We start from the raw sequence: 23,192 nt of genomic DNA, 5'->3' as shown, positions 1-23,192 counted from the left end.
GCTGCACTTGAAAAGCTGCTAGCTGGTTAGAGCAAAATGCCTGGACTGTCCAATGCACTACAACTGTCCAGATATGCCAGCAGTACCTTTCCAAACGTAGAATGGTGCAGAACAGTGATCTGTTCACTGCTTGTCACTATAAAAATAAAGATGCCAGTTCCAGATGACAGCGTTAGTAAATTAACTGGTATGAAGCCACATAATGCCCTTTCAGAAGGCCGTCAATGTTCATAGTGCACCGGTTGGCACCAAATAGATGTTCAATAGAGGAAAGGTAAGATTAAATGCCCTAGGCATGCTGTCCAGGTGGTAAAGGACACTGGTGGGGCTAGAGAGGGTGTTCTTTTTCTTAAGGTTTCAAGTTTCTTTACCTCATGTTTCCTTATAAGTTTCTAGTAGTACAATTCAAGTATCTTCACCTCAGGTCTCGCAGTAGTTTCAGGTACAGGAAATCTTTCACCACACGCAGGTTGTTTTCTCCAAATTGTCGCCATTGTTCCATTCAAATGAAGTCCATTTGTAGCCTGTCAAGAAATTGCACATTAAACGGTTTAAGTAAATACTTTTTATTGAAGCTTGTCATCCGACACAGCAATAGGTCATGGGGAGGACGGAGGAAGGGCGTCTGGGCAAGAAGGTCATCAGGTGGCATCTGTCAATATTCCAGAACGCTCATCTGCCGCACCTTGCAGTGGAGGATGGGGATGCACATCCCATATCACAATCTAGTATAATTACACATAAACGACCCCATCTAACACCGCAGGAAATAAATACGGTACGAACCACCTCGCAAGCTTGGCCATGCATTGGCCAAGTGGCAAATAAGACCCCCATATACGCCCCTAATTTTCCACTGGTGGACCACCCGGAGTTGTCCGTCACGCAGGAAAAAAATAACATGATGCTGCTGGAAGAGGTGGGTATTGCACAGATGGGAGACCTATACCCTAACGGCACCTTCATTACCCCAGAAGATCTGACATATGTCAGCAATCAATCGCTATCTCTGAGGTAAACTGTGGGCCATTTTCACTGACATTGCATTTGGGCAACACTTCCCTTATAAATACATCATCTAGAAATTGCATTCTTTCCCATGGCATGGTTGGGCATGGTATGGGATGGAATGGGGGTCTGAACGTGACCTTGGGCTTGTCTGAATTGGTGCATTGTATGCAATCCCTCACTATTCTCTCTGTGGCGAGATCCACCCCTGGCCACCAATACGAGTTTTTGATCCTGCTCTTGGTTTCGCTAATACCCAGGTGTCCCTCATGGCATATTTCTAGAATGGTCTGCCTGAGTTTGGCTGGTGGAATTACTTTGCCACTCCTTAAAAGCAATCCCTCTTTGATTGAGAGATCATCCTTCACATCCCAGTATGGTAACATCTCTCTCTTTTCCCACATTTTTCTTTACCGGCCATCCATTCATTATCATGTTACACACTGTGCCTAATGTCTGATCTTTGCTTTGTTCAGTTAACCATTCTTCAAGCGATATGCCATGCGATTCCTCATGAACACTAGCAACCCAGAATGTTTCATCTGACTCCCTTTTAGATTCTTGTTCTAAAACTGGCATCCTACTCAGGAAGTCTGCTACCACATTTCTTACGCTTGGTATATATTGTACTTCATAGTTATAATCAAATAGTCTAACAGACATCATTGCAAGTCTTGGAGAAGCTGTATTCAATCCCTTGGTGGTTACTACTTTTGTTAGGGGTTTGTGGTCACTTCTCAACATTTCTTTGCTTCCCCACACAAATTGTTGAAAGTGTTCCAAACCCCAAACGCAAGCCAAGGCCTCACGTTCAATGACCGAATACTTTTTTCTGTTGGGGTAAGTCACGTGAGGCAACTGCAATAGTGCATTCTGTACCTTTTGAATCAATTTGAGTTAGGACAGCACCTAATCCTCTCCCACTGGCATCTGTTGTTACCATACTCTTTAACAATGGGTCAAATCCTTGCAACGGTGGGGCAGTGCATATGTCCTTCTTTAGCATGCAAAATGTTATACCACATTCATCTGACAATATAAATTTGTTCTTGTTTTTTAGTAACAGTCTCAACACAAATGCTTTAGCAGAGAACCTCTCAATGAATTTAGAATAGAATTCTATGAGTCCCAAGAAGGAGCTAAGTTCATCCTTATTTTTTGGTTTTGGGGCATTTAGAATTGCTTCTAAGAGCTCTTTTGTAGGTTTGATTCCCTCAGTCGAGATAGAGTGTCCCAAGTGCGTGACCTCTGAACGTGCAAACTTGTTTGCTATATTCAGCTGTGAGGCCCTTGTTCTCCAGGATTTCTAGTATTTGCATCAGTTTATTGTCATGTTCTTCTTTTGTTGTACCCATGACTAAAATGTCATCCTGAAATAACAGAATGCCTTCCACCCCTTTAAATGTCTCCTGAATTAGCCTCTGAAACATGGCAGCAGCGGATGCCAATCCAAAGGGAACTCTCTTAAAACGGAAACACCCGAAGGGGTGATGAATGTGGTCAAGCTTCTTGCTCTCAGGATGCAATAGAATCTGATGGTATGCTGCCTTCAGATATATTGTCGAGAAGTACTTGATTCCTTTTGTACAGGCTAGCATTTCATTAATTCAGGGGAGGGGAAATTGATCTACCAAGATATTCTCGCTAAAATCGCGGAGATCAATGCACAATCTCAACAGCCCATTGGGGCGTTTCACCACAACCATGCGGCCGACCCATTCGGAAGATTCAACTTTCTCAATAATGTCATCTTGAAGCCATTTTTCTAAATGCTATTTCACCCCTTCCTAACCTTATGTATTATGGAAATGGCGCCTTTCTTCACGCAAATTTCATGTTCAAAACCAATGACCAATGGAGTCTGTAAAAACTTTGGGGAATTTAAGTTTGACAATTTTGCAAATCTCATCCTCACTTTCTACAATGAGAACAGGTTTTTCACTGTTCGGGTTGAGCACAATCCCAAGCTTTCCTTGATCTAACCAACCTAAAACTGAAGGGCCTTACTTGGATACATATAGCTTGCATAAGGCGTCTCTTCTTTTGAACGTAAACTTAAGTCTTCTAAATCCCTCCAAATCAATGGGTTCTCCAGTAAATGTTTTCAGGGATATGCCTTGGGGTTCTAATTGTTCACCTAGTTTTTCCAAAAATGTCTCCTTCCACACTTTTGTATTAACAAGCGTGTACGGTGAAACCGAGTCTGCGACAATTGACACGTTTACACCACCTATACACATTTCACAAACTGGTTTCTTATTAACCTTACCCTCCTTGTTGCCATCAACATCTAAAAACAGTGATCATCAATATTGAGTACAAACATATTCATGTCATCCTCATCTGACAGATTAGAATCTGAGTTATTCTCATTTTCAACGTATTTTACAGTTTTCCGTGACCTTTTGTGGCATACTTTCTGAAAATGACCTACAACTCCACAAAAAGAACATCTGCTCCTTTTGGCTGGACAATTTCGATCATTTGCTAAATGATTTAAACTGCTGCATCTGTAACATTTTCTGTTAGTGGTGCTTGTATTTTCGAATTTTCTGTCTTTATTTGGCTTGTCCCTGTAATTAGTTCTTGCATCCTTGGGTTTTCTGTCACTCACTTTGGCAACGATGTTCTCCTCTTTACTTTCTGCTATCACAGCTTTGGTGCATCTGCCTGTGAGTTCAGCCCTTCTGACTATATCAATTACAGTTTGTAGTGGATTCTCTCCTTTTGCCCACAGGTTGTCCTGTATTTCAGCATTAGAACCGTGCATTACTATCTGTTCACAAATGAATTCATTGTGTAGGTCACCGAATCTACATGAAACAGTGCATCAGTATTTTGTACTTCATTTCAGCTTTTATATCTTCCTCATCCTCAATTGTAGCAATGAAGTTTGAGAAATGCTCCCTCCATTCCTCCCATTTGATGGGGGGTTCTCCTCCCCAGGTAAAAATTAGGCAGGTGGGTTTAAATTCAGCAAATAACCTGTTGCCATATTACTTTAACTTTTTGTGATGTGCTGGGGTTTTCAGTAATGGCTTGGAGTAGGTATTATCCTGAATTATGTTTTTTTTTTTTATAATTTACCATTAGCTGAATAAATTATTGTAAGGTAACTTTTCTCAGTTTTGCTGTGCCAATCAGCGCAGATTGCCACTCCGGAATGCTTTCCCTTAAAAGCTTCTTTGTTTTCTCATTCACATGTGGTGCACTCTGCCCTTTAAGTGGTGAGAGCTTTTATGCTGCGCAGTGCCGATGGTTATTTATTTTTTCAGCTTTCGTTTTGACACGATCTGCACAGGCACGTGAAAACTATAGCATAGTTGGTGGGATATTGACATTTTCTTTCCGTCTGAAAAGTGCACTCAAGATGGCCACCTTATGATGCTTACGTGCTAAGTTATTCACTTTTGACAGTTCTCCACACAAGTGAATACAGGTTGACAGTTGACAGCTGGCGGTTTAGAGATAGCAGTTTGTTTTTTTCTGTCACCGCTGCGCAGTTCGCACATGATTGATTCAGAATTAAGTACTTAAAGTTATTTATCTTTTTAACGTTGTTCGATCTTTCATACAGTCGTACAATACTCCTTTTGCACCTCAACTTCAAATTTTTTTTTGTAATTGGAACTTTCACTCAGTTAGGTGTTGATGTTACTCTCAACGCTGACTGCTCATTTTTCCATCAATTTCACGCCAAAGTTCGCCCTTGTTCACTGACCTTATTTATTATCTTGAAGTCCTTCGATGTTGATTACATTTGCTCACATTTAATTATTGGTACTTTTTCCTTCCGACTCCTCATTGATTTATGCACACGGGTTCCGCTCTGTTGGCCCTCGTCCCCAATTTGTCAAGAAATTGCACATGGAACGGTTGAAGTAAATGCTTTTTATTGAAGCTTGTCATCCAACACAGCAATAGTGTAGAGTAGTTCCTATATTCCCAATAGGCTCTGCGCATTGGAATAATATATCCTATAGTTTAGACGTAGGATTGAGGTCAACTAGGTTTCTATCGAATATATTAAACTTAATAGTGAATGCCAGCTAGCTCAGAGGTCACTAGAAACTTTCTCGAATTCACAAGAAGGTATTAGTTTCTGACAACCGCATAAACATGACAACTTTGTTTCCCAAGAATAAGAAAAGTATCTCTAGAGTCGGGGAAACCATAGATAAGTATTTCACTCAGTCACTCGTGCATGCTTCGTTTCTACAGAGGTGCTGAGAAATAGAGAGACAGGCCTGTTCATTAAAAGGTTTTAGTGAACAGTCTTCTTTCTCATGCAAGAAAAGTGAACTGCTACAATCGTAATGCAGACTGCAAAGTAAAATGCGTACAGCGAGAATAATATTATAAAATAATTCTGTTAGAGCATTGTATGGTTTATAAACCATATATATAAATACATACATAAATAACAAGTGCTAAAAGTACTCAACTGGTGCTTCTAAAATACGCCTACCCCAATATACCTAACCTAAGCCTAGTACGCGAGAAGGAGTAAGTGTGGTGTAGCATAGGTTTAGTTTTTCTTTGCCAAGAATCTATCCAAGGTTTCTCTAGGTTCTAATCAGAGCAATACCATTAGTTTAGAATGAAGGAGGTCTGGTATCTCAGTCTCGGGACTCGATCTCCCAACACCCCGCAAGGGGAGCTTGGAAACATTGGAGCTGGATTCTCGGCGAGAGAAATGCAGCCTCTCGATCAGTGTGTCAGCTGGAGGGTCGACTTCCTTCGGCACTTGCTGTAGCGAGTAGATAGTCGAACTGCTCCGAACCACCATGTCTTGCTAGAGCAAGTGAAGGCATATTTATACCTTGAAGGTGTCTAGTTTGACATAAAGTCGGGCATAATAACGTCAGGAAAGAACCCCAAGGGAATAGTAGTTCTTTGTAAAGTACATGAGTTCTTGGACAAATCAATATTCAAGCAAGGGAAGGTCCCTGACTGCTTAAGCCGATTTTCCAAGAAATCGTTGTGACGTTTTCATACGGGTGGAAGTAGCCATGCCTGTATTTGGTCTGCATGAGCTATGTCTAAATAAGGAAATGATTTCTATGCCTATATTAGGGCAGTGTGAATTGTACTTATATAAGGGCATGGATTGGGAAAATTCACTAAGATCCTAAAACGCCATACAAAACCCACTTACTTTATTATGTACTACATTACTAAGTTCTAAACACATAAAACATATCTAAACATGATTTGTTAAAAACCTTACCCAAAATACATAAAAATGCATTCAAAATGGTTGTACATGAAAAGAGTATTTGTGCTGTACGCAGTTAAAAGCAATGTTTCATTCAAAGCATATAGATGACATTTAAAAAACGCTATCCAAATGAATCATCAAAATACATTTATGAAATGGCTCTTAAATACAGAAGAAAAAGTTGAGACCATTTCAAGACAGAATATATCAAATATATAAATTGTTTGGTTGTAGACAAGGTCAAATATTGTCTCTCGGAAGTGTTAAAAGAATTCGTATTCTCTAGGAATGGTTCTACTTTAAGCAGATTACTTTGTGCCAAAACAAAAAATTCGATTTTGGAAAAAAAGTCAAATCATAGAAAAATAGAGTTCCAAAGTTAGAAGTTTGTTTTTGAAAAGTGAAGTTCGAATTCAGAGAACACTGTGTGCTAACTTCAAAAGTCAGAGTCATTGTTTGGAGAAAACATCAAATCCTCTAAGCTGGTAAAAAATGTGTCTACTACTGTAGGTGAAAGTTGGACTACATCATTAAGTAGATCAATTGCACATAGATGAGAAGCATCGCCGTCAGCTACAGCCGCATTAGCAATGTTCGAAGTAGATGGTACCTGTGTGCCTGTTGCTCCACGTATCTCACCGTCTGCAGTTTGCGTCTGTGAGATCTCAACGAATGCCGTCATCAGGATTGGTAACCGCTGGGGAAAACACAGTGCATGAGCCGTTACTGGTTCAAGCAAAGTATAAACTTCAGTTGGCAGGACTGATGGGAGTGTCAGACAGATGTCTACCACACATTCTTCTCCACATAGCAGGCATCGTAGAACAGGTAAGATGCAATCTTGCCAGATTGGTCGGAATGATAGGAACCATGTGGTATTTAGATCTCTTAAACGCGCCAAGCCCAAAATTTGTATCATGCGCTCACGACACTTCATTGCCAGGAGGGTGTTCTCCAAGGTGATCTGGGTGTCGATGGTGACTTGGCTTGTCATATCGGAGCAGAAGGAGCAAAAATAGTATCCCAGCTACGAGTCCCAAAACGAGAGCCAGGCCGCCAAACACAGAGTGCACGAAGTTTGGAAATATGCCTAGGACTGCTTCAAAGGGTGCTAACAGTCCCAAACAAATCATCTTAAATACATGTACAATACCACTCGTATCAGACTTGTTTAGGATACGACCTAACATTTCTGAGAAATGTATAGGGCAGTTTGTCGATAAAAGGGCATGTATCGCTGCAGAAGTCCTTGCAACCTGCAGATCATACGTCTCTTTGGCCGAGGTCAGTGGCACAGTTTTTTGTAATAGAATGGCTTTCAGTCTGCTTAAAGTATCAATTCAAATAGAAGAGATGTTCAGTGAAGGCCATAATGGCGACTCCCCGTCTGACTTAGTTTTAGGAAACAATACTTGCATACAGCATGTGACCCTGGCTGACACAGTAACGAGATAGGGGGTTACTGGTAACATGCCACAACAGCTGTGATCATTCAACATAATGTAACTTCTATTAGAAAGCTGTCTAAAAATTGGATCTATCACTGCAGCTGGAGAACCTTGCAGGATAAGTTGTTTGAGGAACCATCGCAGGCCCCGTGTAAATTAAGACCCTGACATAAGAGTGAACCACTAGTGTGTTTTCACAATTCGTACCACTAACACTTTTTTTCCCCCACTCCAACATTTGTGTGTATAAGGTAAATCCCAGGATGTCTTGATGTATTCTTTACCCAACCTTTCATACACGCCCGCTGGTATATGTTTTAAGCAATACTGAAAATGCAAAATCGTCACAAGCAGAGTGATTGTACCATGTATTATCCATTCTGTTGCTGGCTTCTCAGAAACAGTTAATGGTAATCTTTCCAGTTCATCAATGCTCAGCACCGTATAGTCTGCCCCTCTCTGTGCCAAAGTGATTTGTTTATCTGTAAGGTTGAACCCAGAAAACAATGACGTGTTGTTGATTAGACGCCATGGCACATATCCAGAACGAAGGTTTTGCAACGTCCAGCCCAAAAGCATTATAGAGCGCAACTGTGACTGACCATGCTGTAACATGACCAAGTCCTGTTCCATTATGTCAATGGCAGATGATACTATGCTGTCCAAAGAATAAAAAGATAAGTATTGTTTCACTTCCTTCAGTGTAGATTTTTGTAGCCACTCAAGGCAATGTTTCCCCACACTGTATGATGTTACTATGATGTTGTCTCTGGACATATCTTGGATCTGGCCTAGTGAATGTGAACCCTTGTGTTTTATTCAGGAATCTATCTTGACAGTTGTTTGTGTCTGTGGGCCAGATTAACCATTTTTTCCAATCAGGATCTGTTCTGTTGTTAAGTAAAATAGTGTTTACGTCAACCACCCCCTCTGAAGTGTTACTTCTTTCTTGTATAGGTGTAGGTACTGAAGGTTTGTTTAAATCTTTTATCTTAGCGAATCCAAGACAAGATGACTGTTGAACAGTGTCATTCAAAAACCTTATTTGTTCTGGGATAATGCAGGCTCTAAATAAAGCTTCTAAGCCCTGCACCTGCCAGTCTTTTGTGCTCCAGACAGTTTTTGTCTCAATGGTGTCTTTCCAAAAGTCAAATCCTAATGTAGACAACTGAGCATAAAAGGCCGCAGAATAAACTTGCCTTGTATTTGTCAACATACTTTTCATTCCTGTCCTATTAACATTTTTAAAGTAAAATGATTCTGGATTGGAAACATTATACCCTAAAAAGTATGAAAATTTGTCATAAAATGTTTTGGAGCTACCCTTTGGTGGCGTAGGACAATGTTCCCATTGGTTATAAGTAAATACATTTCTAGGATTTGCAGATTTATGCAAGAAATGATGACCAGAGTGATTATAACAGTACATTTGTTCATAGTCTGATGAACCTTCTAAGTATTCATGATTTATAAATTTTGCAGACATTTCTAAGTCTGACATCATATTATTAACAGTCTCAAAGTCCCAATCATCAGAAAATGTGCTGGGTGAAACAAAATCACTCAAGGAAACCTTGAATTGGTGTGGAGTTTTCAACAGCTCTGCCGGACTAAGAATGTCATATTCAGTTCTGCCCCAAGCTATACCACCTGGTATAGGAATGGCTGTGATGTTTGCTTCTGACAAGTCTCTTTGTTCATGATGGGATGATTTGTGCGGTTTGAGGAGTAAGTTGATGTCTTTCATACTGTGTCCTTTGTACTATATTTTCCATTGATCAGCATTCCCAAGGTAAATACCAGAGTCAATCAAAGTAGAAGAAAAAGTACACCTAAGATAATCCATACTTCAACCCATGGTGAAACTAGATATGTCTTTTCCAGTTCTCGAAAGAGATCTGTCATTTGTTCTCTGAAAGTTTTTTCAGCTGGTGGCTTTTCTGGTTCACTTGGATCCTCTGAAAACGTATCAAAGTTAATGAAGTAGCCAGAGGCAGTTCTGTCAATTGTAGGGATTGCTTCTAGATTCGATGAAATCGCTGGAATCACTTGATCACTTGTCATATTAGTATACTTGGATGCTATATCATTGTAGACAGGTGTTTCTTGACGAACTGTTATTTGGGTCTCAAGAGGCACAAGTTCCATGGCTTTGTTATATAGTCCTTTGTTCTGTCTTGCAGAGCCTTCAAATGTTATCAGTCTCTCAGTCTGAACCTCTTGGATTGTAGACCAGATTCGGGCATCGGCTACATCTTTGGAGTCCACTTGGCCTACTACTTATAATCGGCCACATGATGTGGTTTTACCAGGTCAATGGATACAAACCTGTTCTCCTTTTTTTCCAGCAAGGGGCAGCAGCAGTACTGTTCTTGATCCTTGAATTGCTAAAACAGGTACTGGTTGTCTGTAAGAAGGTCCAAATTCCTTCTTGTCCGCGATCTTTTCTCTGACCAGATCCCCAATCTTTGGAATCCAGGCAGGCCTTGCTGGGACGGGTGGTTTTTCTTCAGTGGTCGTTGATTTCAGGAATACGTTGCTTTGACTTTTTCTTATTTCATTTAAGTACTGCAAAACGGTCTTTGATATCAAAAGGTTTTTGTTCTACAACTGAAGTGTGATGATCAAGGTCCTGGACAATCATTCTAGTTCCAAAACGTATTTCATATGGAGTGAGAGAACTTCTTGGCAGATTGTTAAGACTACGTTGGACACTTATTAGATGTTTGACCCACCCGTCACCCGAGCCTAGTACCCAAGCTGTTATAGATTGCTTTATGTCCCGGATTTTTCTCTCCACAACCAAATTTCCCTCAGGATGGAATGGACTAGAATACCGCAATGCAACGCCCAGATTGGCCATGGGCTCCTTGTAAGCTTTTGAGCTAAACACAGGACCCTGGTCAGAATGTAGCGTGCCGACTGTGTATGTGCCGATAAAGACTCGCAAATCTTTTATAACAGTTTGAGCGTCAGCCGAGCGCTGGGGCCACAGCCAAATGAATCTCGAGCATGAATCCACTGCGACCATGATATATTTATAGTTACCATCCCTCTGTAAGGGACTGCAGTGGTCCAGGTAAACGCAGGCTAATGGTTTATCTGAAATTAACAGGGGCGTCTGCGCCGGGCGTTTCACTGTAGAGGCTTTCATCTTTGGTAGATTTCACATTCCAAAACATAGTTTCTGGTCTGTTTCCTCATGCGCGGCCACCAGTATCGCTGCTTTAATAATGTTACTGTAGCAGAAACACCTGTGTGTGCAGAGGCGAGCCCTTCATGTGCTGCTAAGATTAGTCCTAATCAATCCATCAATCAATCAACCAATCCATTTATAAAGCACACTATATACCAGTGAGGGTCTCAAGGCGCTGAGGGGGGGGGGGGGGGTGCTGCTGCTCGAAGAGCGAGGAGTCTTCTGAAGGTGAGTAGGTCTTGGGTCTGCCGTAGGCGCGTGGGGAGGGTGTTCCAGGTCTTGGCGGCGAGGAAGGAGAAGGATCTGCCACCGGCGGTCGTTCGTTGGATGCGGGGGACGGTGGCGAGGGCAAGGCTGGTGGATCAGAGCTGGCGGGTGGGGGTGTAGAAGCTGAGTCGGCCGCTGAGGTAGGCTGGTCCGGTGTTGTGGAGGGCTTTGTGTGCGTGGGTGAGTAGCTTGAAGGTGATCCTCTGTTTGACGGGGAGCCAGTGTAGGTCTCTCAGGTGAGGGGTGATGTGGCTGCGGCGAGGGACGTTGTGGATGAGTCGGGCAGAGGCATTTTGAATGCGTTGCAGTCGTCACAGGTGTTTTGTCGGGATGCCTGCATAGAGTGCGTTGCCGTAGTCCAACCTGCTGCTGACGAGGGCCTGGGTCACCGTTCTTCTTGTTTCGGTGGGGATCCACTTGTAGATCCTGCGAAGCATGCGGAGGGTGTTGTAGCAGGAGGAGGAGATGGCGTTGACCTGCTTCGACATGGAGAGTGAGGAGTCGAGGATGATTCCCAGGTTACGTGCTTGGTCGGTGGGTGTCGGTGCAGTTCCTAGCGAGGTTGGCCACCAGGAGTCGTCCCAGGCTGAGAGGGTGGGTCCGAGGATGAGGACCTCCGTCTTGTCCGAGTTCAACTTCAGTCGGCTGCTCCTCATCCATTCGGCGACAGCCTTCATCATGGGCGTCCGCAGGGGGGGGCAAGGAGGGGCGCTTGCCCCCCCCTGGAGTGCCCCTCTTTGCCCCCCCCCCTGCCAGGGCCGGCTCTAGGGGGGTGCGAACGGTGCCATCGCACCTGCTGGCTTCCTGGGGGCGCCGTGTTTACAACTTAATTATGATTATAAAAGAACCTGCTGGCTGCTGCGTGTTCCTTTCCTCTTGCAGTTACGGGGGCCTCACAAAAAAGTCAAGATAACTCCTGTGATTAATGTTCTTTCTGGCCAAAGATCAGAGTTTTGTGTAGTTGATGTTTTTGACTCGTGTGGAGGTAGTACAGAGGGTTAATATGCCCACTGCAAAGAACGTGTACCAAGTAGATTACAGAGTGCATTTAATGTAAATAGATCAGCAGGTTACTGCTTTTAAAACAGCCATCCTTTTGTTACTTGCAATTTATAACTTAAAGTCCTAAATAGAATAGTGAGCCTCTCGCAATAGAGATAGGGAAGGGATACCACTTCCCCTGGGATTACAACTTACTGGACTTTGGACGTTGCCTTGACTCGTCTACCGGTTTGTGTCCCCGTCACCCTTCCCCTCATGCTGTGTCTCTCACCCTCCCCTCCTCTTTCCCACCTTCATTATCTGTCTATTTCCCCCTACTCCAACCCCCCTGAATCTCTCCCCTTACCTTCTTTTCCCCTTGCGTATTAGTGCTTATTGTTTATCTCGATCTTACAAGTAACTATGTTGCCATGCTCTAAGAACTGTGTAACCTTTGTAACGACGTAACCTGTAACTATGATCTGATGCTCATGTAAAGCGCTCTGATACCTCCGGGTCTAGCCAGCGCTATATAAAACTTTTTAAATAAAATAAAATAAAATAAATTAACTTTCATCATAGAAGTGCATACACTCTGCTAAGTATAGAACATTGATTAATGTTGCAAAAAGGGTTAATTTGGGTAGAAATGGATTCTTATTATTAAAGAAAACTCCCAACTATGCTGTTTCTTTTAAGACTCTGGGTTTGTGCTTCTCCATACCTAAACTTTACTGCCTACCAGTATGGATGACATGTGACTCCTACACTTTTAGTCCTTTGGCTTATGTAACATGTCCTATACACTGATTTACACATGTATGATTGATTGTCTCTGTGTAATGTGTGTGTGATGTAAAGTGCTCTGAAATACTTTACTGGTATGAGTAGCGCTACATAACGAATTCAATGCATCTGAGAGAGAGTGGTTATGGAGGCTTGGTCACTGTTAAAGGGTGCTAGTGAGAGAATCCTTGTTAGTAAAAACGCAGCGACACATGTTGCCGGGCAGTTGAAAGTCCTTTGCAAAGGTTGACTGATCAACTTTCTGTAGGTTGATGCCATATTTGGGTGTTTAACTAGTACTAATGAGGTGCAACTAATGCCCACACAGTGATAACAAGTTTAAAAATGACAAAATGCAGTTATACTGTCACAAAATGTGCCATATAATTTGCTTGTTCTTGACGCATAATTCACTCAACCCTGCCACTTTATGTGACCCTCCCTGCCTCATAATTACAGTGGCCCTGCTGTTAAGGTATCCCTGCTGAGTGCCTCATATTCTACTCACAGTGTAGAGTGTGTTTGGGGGAGTAAGGCTGGGCCTGCCTTACCCCTGTGCTCTAAACTAAGATGCTGTGGCTGCGCTTGTGTGGTGAATGTGGCCTCAGGAGGTTCAGACCTTTGTGAGGACCGTAGACAGACAAAGTGAGGAAAGCACCTGGCTGCCGATGGCAGAGCCACTTTTCGCAGCTACCTCTCACCACTGGCGGGCCCCAAAACTAGGGCAGTGCCTCATACACACTTAAGGGTCTCCCAACCTGTGCACTAGAGTCTGAGCCCACGCTGTCATCAAAATGAGACGGTCAGAGAGAGAAAACAGTAAAACTCGGGGAGTCCTGCAATGACACAGAAATGAGTATGAAAACATAACACAAACTCAGCGTAGCAGGTGCTCCTGAGTAGACTGGGGAAGATATTTCCGTAGCATCCTGCCAAAAAGATGTCTGCATTCCTCACCTGCACTAAGTTACTATCTGGTGATGTCAGAAACAAGGGGTTAGTGGGGCAGCGATGACCAAGCAGTTCGAACTCCCACTCGGACCTAATTTTAAAACTGCCATACGTGCTCCAAGATTGCTTAGCTTGATAAAGGTAACCAAGTTAAGTAACACCAGTACAAGGGGGTAAATGTAATTTGTGAGGTATTGAGTAAAAATGGTTGTAGAAACATCCGTTTCATTTTCATGTATCATCCCCTTCCCTAATTACCAGAAATACAGTACAAACTTTGCCACTGGATTCAAGCAAGCCGGGCTGGGGACGGCTGAAATGCCAGAAACCGGTCCTCGGAGGCTTGTTTCCGGTCCAGGGAAGGCATGGCTTGGCAGTTCGGGCTGGACTGTTCCCATGAGGCACAGGGTCAGACTGATTTGCATATGGCCATGTCTGAACTGGGGTGGCAGAGTGGGCTAAAGAACAGTGATGGATTAAACCCAGATCTGTTGACTGGGTGTGAGTGTTTGATTGGTTCAGATGCTCCGTCCATCGCCACCCCCTTTTGTACCGCTTTATTCACCATAAGTTGGCAGGGTATGCTCAGACGTGAGTCCCTTGCTCACTTTGCCACTGGATTCAAGCAAGCTGGGCTGAAGACGGCTGAAATGCCAGAAACCGGTCCTCGGAAGCTTGTTTCCGATCCAGGGAAGGCATGGCTTGGCAGTTCGGGCTGGACTGTTCCCATGAGGCACAGGGTCAGACTGATTTGCATATGGCCATGTCTGAACTGGGGTGGCAGAGTGGGCTAAAGAACGGTGATGGATTGAACCCAGATCTGTTGACTGGGTGTGAGTGTTTGATTGGTTCAGATGCTCCGTCCATCACCACCCCCTTTTGTACCGCTGGTTGGGAAATATGCGCTCCTCTGGGGCTTCCTTGCTTCAACTGGCCCCTCTGCTGCCTTCTACTTTTCGAATCCAACATTAGGTTAACCTAGAAGCGCAGCAGGTGCTTTAAGTACCTCAGGTCTGTGAGGGAACCTATTAGATGTTCCAAGGTCAGTGTTGCGCACAAAAACCATTTCCCAGTGTAGCTGCATAACCTAAAACACAGATTTATAAAAAATATTTTTCATTTTGTCCGACAAAACATATTAGTCTACACAAGACAGTGAGGTACATGGGGGCAGTCAGAGTAGCAATCAATAAGGAATTCTTCTGCGCTGGAGTGACCGGTGGCATAGTAAGTATCAATAGGGCACAGTACGAAAGGACCAGCATAGTGTCTGTCAGTCACTGCCTTAGTTTGCTGCTCATCTTTTTATTCACTCTCAGGTGTGCATTGATGGGAGATTTTATTTATTTATAGTGTTCTGGCTAGGTCTGGGGCGGTAAATTCCGTTCCGCTTGCGTAATTTGCATAATTTCGCGTTCTGAGGAGAACGCGGAATTGCCAAAAATTCCACGATCCTCTGCTTCGCGGAATTTTTTGCTTGTTCGCGCTTTCAAAATGCACGTTCGCAAGATATTTCTCCCAGAGCACGCAAACAGCGTTCACAAACAGGATAAAAGCATCGCAAATGGGCGGAACAAGCAATTCCACGTGTTCGCTGAACTTTTGCGTGCTCGCTGAAATTTTTTGAAAGACGGGGAACTTGTTAGACACCTGCACAAAGTAATCCCCTGAGGAAGGGCGGTGCCCGAAATGCATCGGGATGTGTTAACAATATGATGAAACCGATAACAAGGATATGATATTGAATATTCTAATCAATGATTGGTGAATCAACCAACGTGGAAAATAAACATGATTTGAACATTTGGATGATTTTCCTTCACATATCTTACGATTAACTGTGGGATTTAAGCAACAAGACCTGATTGGTCCTTTATGTAGTGCTCGGAGTCGCCTTCTCCTGGTTGAGAGGGCCTTGCATTAGTATCGTCATTTACATTGCCACTAGCTTAATTGTTAAATAAATGGCATTGTCATTTACAATGCCAATAGCTACACCCTACACAGAGCCACCCTCACACAGACACACTCAACAGCTCTGCACTTTATACTGAACAGCACACAGCACTCTGCACTCAACAGCACACAGCACACTGCACTCAACAGCACACAGCACACTGCACTCAACAGCACACAGCACTCTGCACTCAACAGCACACAGCACTCTGCACTCAACAGCACACAGCACTCAACAGCACACAGCACTCTACGGCACTCTACAGCACACAGCACTCTACAGCACATAGCACTGTACAGCACACAGCACTGTACAGCACACTGCACTCTACAGCACACAGCACTCTACAGCACACAGAACTCTACAGCACACTACAGCACACAGCACTCTACAGCACACAGCACTCTACAGCACACAGCACTCTACAGCACACAGCACTCTACAGCACACAGCACTCTACAGCACACAGCACTCTGCACTCTACATCACACAGCACTCTACATCACACAGCACTCTACAGCACACAGCACTCTACAGCACACAGCACTCTACATGGTTATAGAGGGCAGAGAGTACTAAAGTAAGTTCTTTTATGTGGATATGTTTACACGTAGTCAGTCTATCTGTGTTCAGCTATCGGCAGAGAATGCGACAGAAGTCGAAAGTGGTAAGTGAAAAAGCGCAGAATCACTCAGCGCCAAAGTAGGGCAGCCGTGATTGGCGGGCAGCCTCGGCTAGTGTCTGTGTTCTGGTGCCAGCAAAGGTCCGTGGGGTCAGTAGCCCCCGCAACCGTGTCCAATTAATTTCACGGGAGGGGCTGCGGGCTCTGCCTCTCACTTCTACCCTCGCCATACATCTCTTATAAAGTTATATTCACAGACACATATCCTGTAGGGTCGGTGGCAGCCCCTGCCTGGCCGGCCTGTCAGCCTCCACCGGCTGCAAAAACTTACAGACGTAAAGAGCATAACGCAGCTGAATTATTAAAATGATCTCCACACAAACATGAAACATTTACGAGACGAGTTTGGGAGTGCTGCATCGTGTTAAACCCTACCCTGGCTTCCCCGAGGAGTTGGGTATACGTCCCAGAGGAGAATCAAAATCCTGCAAGAAGTAACCACGACATGTCATCGACGTGCATGCGAGCATCACCACCACTTGCACAAACACAGTCTTATTCATCTAGTTCCGGGACACTTACCCTCGCATCACTCTGCTCACGTACACCACCCACATCACACGTGTGCATGCGCCACATTGTCACGCAGAGTGCACTTGTTTTTATCTCTTCCCTTCAAGGAATATACAGTCACTGGATGAATCGCTTACATTTCATCATAAGTAGAACTACACCGCATCATGCTTTATCGGATTAAAAACAAAACAAACAGAACAAGCATTTACAATGCAACGGTTTCGCCTTACAAAAAGTTAGACACGCTTTCAGTTTTAGTAGAGGAGACACCCCTTGCCTCCCACTGCAGCTGAAGCATTTCAGCGCTGTGAATTAACCCCCTCCTGGGAGAGTTAGCTCTACTTTTTCAGAGAACTTTTAAGGCATCTGCAAAGTGGACTCTGGCCCAGGGCCCCAGCCTTTCAAAGGGGGTGGTAGTGAAGGGGAGGTGTGGTGTGAAAGAGCCAGCTCTGTTCTACAGATTTTTGCGCTCATCACTTAGATCAATTTTTAAAGACAATCTTGGAAATAGTTTATTTTTTAATTTATTTTTAATGTATATTACAGACATTTTGCAGACAAAATGTGTTATACAAGGAAGCCATAGCTGGAGGATTAGTGAAAGTATGAATGGATGAGTGAAGTGGTGAATGGAATGATGAGGGAAAGGATGGATAGATGAGTGAATGCAATGGGGGGCTGAGCAGAGAGTGCATCAGTGAAGGGACGGTGCAAGGAGAGGCTGAGGAGAGTGCAGCAGTGAAGGGACAGTGCAGGGACAGTGCAGGGAGAGGCTGAGGAGAGAGTGCATCAGTGAAGGGACAGTGCAGGGAGAGGCTGAGCAGAGAGTGCAGCAGTGAAGGGACGGTGCAGGGAGAAGCTGAGGAGAGTGCAGCAGTAAAAGGACGGTGCAGTGGGGGGCTGAGCAGAGAGTGCAGCAGTAAAAGGACGGAGCAGTGGGGGGCTGAGCATAGAGTGCAGCAGTGAAGGGATGGTGCAGTGGGACTGAGGAGAGAGTGTAGCAGTGAAGGGATAATGCAGTGAGAGGCTGAGGAGAGTGCAGCAGTGAAGGGACGGTGCAGTGGGGAGGAGGAGTGAGTGCAGCAGTGAAGTGACGGTGCAGTGAGAGGCTGAGGAGAGTGCAGCAGTGAAGGGACGGTGCAAGGAGAGGCTAAGGAGAAAGTGCAGCAATAAAGGGACGGTGCAGGGAGAGGCTGAGGAGAGAGTGCATCAGTGAAGGGATGGTGCAGGGAGAGGCTGAGGAGAGAGTGCAGCAGTGAAGGGATGGTGCAGTGAGAGACTGAGGAGAGTGCACCAGTGAAGGGACGGTGCAGGGAGAGGCTGAAGAGAGTGCAGCAGTGAAGGGACGATGCAATTGGAGGCTGAGCAGAGAGTGCATCAGTGAATGGACGGTGCAGGGAGAGGCTGAGGAGAGAGTGCAGCAGTGAAGGGATGGTGCAGTGAGAGACTGAAGAGAGTGCAGCAGTGAAGGGATGGTGCAGTGAGAGGCTGAGGAGAGTGCAGCAGTGAAGGGACAGTACCGTGAGAGGCTGAGAGAGAGTGCAGCAGTGAGTGATGGTGCAGTGGAGGAGTGAGGGCTGCAGCCTGGATGGGGGGGCTGAGCAGAGAGTGAAGCGATGGCGCAGGGAGAGGCTGAGGAGAGAGTGCTGCAGTGAAGCGATGGTGCAGTGAGAGGCTGAGGAAAGTGCAGCAGTGAAGGGACGATGCAATGGGGGGCTGAACAGAGAGTGCATCAGTGAAGGGACGGTGCAGGGAGAGGCTGAGGAGAGTGAAGGGACGATGCAATGGGGAGCTGAGCAGAGAGTGCATCAGTGAAGGGACGGTGCAGGGAGAGGCTGAGGAGAGTGCATCAGTGAAGGGACAGTGCAGGGAGAGGCTGAGGAGAGAGTGCATCGGTGAAAGGATGGTGCAGGGAGAGGCTGAGGAGAGAGTGCAGCAGTGAAAGGATGGTGCAGTGAGAGACTGAGGAGAGTGCAGCATTAAAAGGACGGTGCAGTGGGGGGCTGAGCAGAGAGTGCAGCAGTGAAGGGACTGTAACAGGGAAGAGACGGTATAGTGGAGCTGAGGAGAGAGTGAAGGGATGGTGCAGTAAGAGGCTGAGGAGAGTGCATCAGTGAAGCGATGGTACCGTGAGAGGCTGAGGAGAGAGTGCAACAGTGAGTGATGGTGCAGTGGAGGAGTGAGGGCTGCAGCCTGGATGGGGGGGGGCTGAGCAGAGAGTACAGCAGTGAAGCGATGGCGCAGGGAGAGGCTGAGGAGAGAGTGCAGCAGTAAAAGGACAGTGCAGTGTAAAAATAAAAATATGCCTTACCTCTAACATAAACTAAAATCAACATACATACCTGTCTGAACAACTCCGTGCACAGCGGTGCACATCGCTGAAGGGAATCGCCACGGGCCATGTTGAACCTAGAAAAGAGAGAATAAACATAAGATTAGCAACAAAAAAAATGGCTTACCTCTGAACGAAAACAGAGGCAGAGAGTGAGGTAGTGAAAGAGAGTGAAAGTGACTTAGTGATATAGAAATAGAGAGAGTGAGGTAGTGAGACAGAGAGAGTGAGGTAGTGAAAGAGTGAGTTAGTGATGGAGAGTGATTTTGGTGGTAGTGAGATAGAAACAATGAGTGATGTTGTGACATAGTGAGATAGAGAAGGACTGAGGTAGTTTAAGAGAGAGTGAAAGTGACTTAGTGAGATAGAGAGAGAGTGAGTGAGATAGAGAGTGACGTAGTGAATTGGAGAGAGAGAGTGAACTTGTGAGCTAGTGAGATAGAGAGTGAGTCAGCGAGAGAGTGTTGTAGTTATTTTTTGAGTGAGTGACTTGTGTTATAGTTAGGTAGTGAGAGTGATATGGAAATAGGTAGAGTGATGTTATGGAGAGAGTTAGTGAGAGAGAGAGTGAGATAGTGTTATAGATATAATTTGAGTAGTGATGTAGTTATTTTTGTTTTGTGGGAGAGTGAAGTAGATATAGAGTGAGGTAGTGAGAGAGAGTGAGGTAGTGAAAGAATGAGGTAGTGAGGGTGAGAGTTGTTGTGCTGTATTGAGATAGAAACAGAGAGATGTTGTGAAGTAGTGAGCTAGAGAGAGAGTGAGGTAGTGTATGAGAGAGTGAAAGTGAGTTAGTGTATTTGAGAGAGAGAGAGAGAGAGAGAGAGAGAGAGAGAGAGAGAGAGAGAGAGAGAGAGAGAGTGCGGTAGTGAGATAGAGAGAGAGTGAAGTAGTGAGTTAGAGAGAGAGTGAAGTTGTGTGGTAGTGAGAGAGTGATGTAGTGAACTTTAGAGAGAGTGTCGTGATATAGTGAGAGAGAGATAGTGAGATAGAAATAGAGTGAGGTAGTATATAGAGAAAGTGTGAGGTAGTGAGATAGAGAGAGAGTGAAGCAGTGAGTTAGAGAGAGAGAGAGAGAGAGAGTGAAGTTGTGAGGTAGTGAGAGAGTGTTGTAGTGAATTTTTGAGAGTGTCATGATATAGTGAGGCAGTGAGATAGTGAGATAGTAATAGATAGAGTGAGGTAGTGATGTAGAGAGGGTGAGGTAGTGAGATAGAGAGAGTGAAGTTGTGAAGTAGTGTGTTAGAGAGATAGTTACTGTGGTAGTGATATTGTGATGCTGTGAGAAGGAGAGTTGAGTAGTGAGGTAGAGATTGAGGTAGAGAGTGAATGAGAGATAGTGTAGTAGTGAGAGAGATAGTGAGTTAGTGAAAGAGAGAGTGGGGTAGTGAGAGTGAGGTAGTGAGAGAGAGAGTTTGAAGGGACGGTATAGTGGAGCTGAGGAGAGAGTGAAGGGACGGTACCGTAAGAGGCTGAGGAGAGAGTGCAGCAGTGAGTGATGGTGCAGTGGAGGAGTGAGGGCTGCAGCCTGGATGGGGGGCGGGGCTGAGCAGAGAGTGCAGCAATGAAGGGACAATGCAATGGGGGGCTGAGCAGAGAGTGCGCCAGTGGAGGGATGGTGCAGGGAGAGGATGAGGAGAGTGAAGCAGTGAAGGGACGATGCAATGGGGGGCTGAGCAGAGAGTGCATCAGTGAAGGGACGGTGCAAGGAGAGGCTGAGGAGAGTGCAGCAGTGAAGGGACGGTGCAAGGAGAGGCTAAGGAGAGAGTACAGAAATAAAGGGACGGTGCAGGGAGAGGCTGAGGAGAGAGTGCATCAGTGAAGGGCCGGTGCAGGGAGAGGCTGAGGAGAGAGTGCATCAGTGAAGGGATGGTGCAGGGAGAGGCTGAGGAGAGAGTGTAGCAGTGAAAGGATGGTGCAGTGAGAGACTGAGGAGAGTGCAACAGTGAAGAGACGGTATAGTGGAGCTGAGGAGAGAGTGAAGGGATGGTGCAGTGAGAGACTGAGGAGAGTGCACCAGTGAAGGGACGGTGAAGGGAGAGGCTGAGGAGAGTGCAGCAGTGAAGGGACGATGCAATGGGGGGGCTGAGCAGAGTGCATGAGTGAAGGGACAGTGCAGGGAGACGCTGAGGAGAGTGCAGCAGTGAAGGGACGATGCAATGGGAGGCTGAGCAGAGAGTGCATCAGTGAATGGACGGTGCAGGGAGAGGCTGAGCAGAGAGTGCAGCAGTGAAGGGAGGGTGCAGAGTGCAACAGTGAAGGGACGGTATAGTGGAGCTGAGGAGAGAGTGAAGGGATGGTGCATCAGTGAGAGGCTGAGGAGAGTGCATCAGTGAAGGGACGGTACCGTAAGAGGCTGAGGAGAGAGTGCTGCAGTGAGTGATGGTGCAGTGGAGGAGTGAGGGCTGCAGCCTGGATGGGGTGGCTGAGCAGAGAGTGCAGCAATGAAGGGACGATGTAATGGGGGGCTGAGCAGAGAGTGCGTCAGTGAAGGGATGGTGCAGGGAGAGGCTGAGGAGAGTGCAGCAGTGAAGGGACGATGCAATGGGGGCTGAGCAGAGAGTGCATCAGTGAAGGGACGGTGCAAGGAGAGGCTGAGTGCATCAGTGAAGGGACAGTGCAGGGAGAGGCTGAGCAGAGAGTGCAGCAGTGAAGGGACGGTGCAGGGAGAGGCTGAGGAGAGTGCAGCATTAAAAGGACGGTGCAGTGGGGGGCTGAGCAGAGAGTGCAGCAGTGAAGGGACTGTACAGTGGGACTGAGGAGAGAGCGTAGCAGTGAAGGGATAATGCAGTGAGAGGCTGAGGAGAGTGCACCAGTGAAGGGACGGTGCAGGGAGAGGCTGAGGAGAGTGCAGCAGTGAAGGGACGATGCAATGGGGGGCTGAGCAGAGAGTGCATGAGTGAAGGGACGGTGCAGGGAGAGGCTGAAGGGAGTGCAGCAGTGAAGGGACGATGCAATGGGAGGCTGAGCAGAGAGTGCATCAGTGAATGGACGGTGCAGGGAGAGGCTGTAGAGAGAGTGCATCAGTGAAGGGACGGTGCAGGGAGAGGCTGTGGAGAGAGTGCATCAGTGAAGGGACGGTGCAGGGAGAGGCTGAGGAGAGAGTGCAGCAGTGAAGGGATGGTGCAGTGGAGGAGTGAGGGCTGCAGCCTGGATGGGGGGCTGAGCAGAGAGTGCAGCAGTGAAGCGATGGCGCAGGAAGAGGCTGAGGAGAGAGTGCTGCAGTGAAGGGATGGTGCAGTGAGAGGTTGAGGAGAGTGCAGCAGTGAAGGGATGGTGCAGTGAGAGGCTGAGGAAAGTGCAGCAGTGAAGGGACGATGCAATGGGGAGCTGAACAGAGTGCATCAGTGAAGGGACGGTGCAGGGAGAGGCTGAGGAGAGTGCAGCAGTTAAGGCGACGATGCAATGGGGGGCTGAGCAGAGAGTGCATCAGTGAAGGGACGGTGCAAGGAGAGGCTGAGGAGAGTGCATCAGTGAAGGGACAGTGGAGGGAGAGGCTGAGGAGAGAGTGCATCAGTGAAAGGATGATGCAGGGAGAGGCTGAGGAGAGAGTGCAGCAGTGAAAGGATGGTGCAGTGAGAGACTGAGGAGAGTGCAACAGTGAAGAGACTGTATAGTGGAGCTGAGGAGAGAGTGAAGGGATGGTGCAGTAAGAGGCTGAGGAGAGAGTGCAGCAGTGAGTGATAGAAATAAACATAAGATTAGCAAAATAAACAAAATGCCTTACCTTAACTGAAAAACAGCAGCATACATACCTGTCTGAACCACTTCGTGCACAGCAGTGCACACAGCTGCAGGGAGACGCCACGGGCCATATTGGACCTGAAAAACAAAGAAATAAACATAA

At 45.8% G+C, this 23,192-nt stretch overlaps 1 long non-coding RNA gene across 1 annotated transcript; it reads right to left on the bottom strand.

Annotated features, from left to right (window-relative positions):
• Positions 1 to 426: 426 nt before the first annotated feature.
• LOC144773366 (uncharacterized) lies at positions 427 to 23,159 on the bottom strand. Its single transcript, XR_013599965.1, has 3 exons — positions 23,101 to 23,159; positions 19,356 to 19,422; positions 427 to 524 (listed from the first exon to the last, which is right to left on the bottom strand). It is a non-coding gene; the product is annotated as an uncharacterized LOC144773366 (long non-coding RNA).
• Positions 23,160 to 23,192: the final 33 nt, after the last annotated feature.

Source organism: Lissotriton helveticus, chromosome 1_1 (genome assembly GCF_964261635.1).
Source record: "Lissotriton helveticus chromosome 1_1, aLisHel1.1, whole genome shotgun sequence".
NCBI classification, from domain to species: Eukaryota; Metazoa; Chordata; class Amphibia; order Caudata; family Salamandridae; genus Lissotriton; species Lissotriton helveticus.
This window is presented reverse-complemented; position numbering and strand designations above follow the sequence as displayed.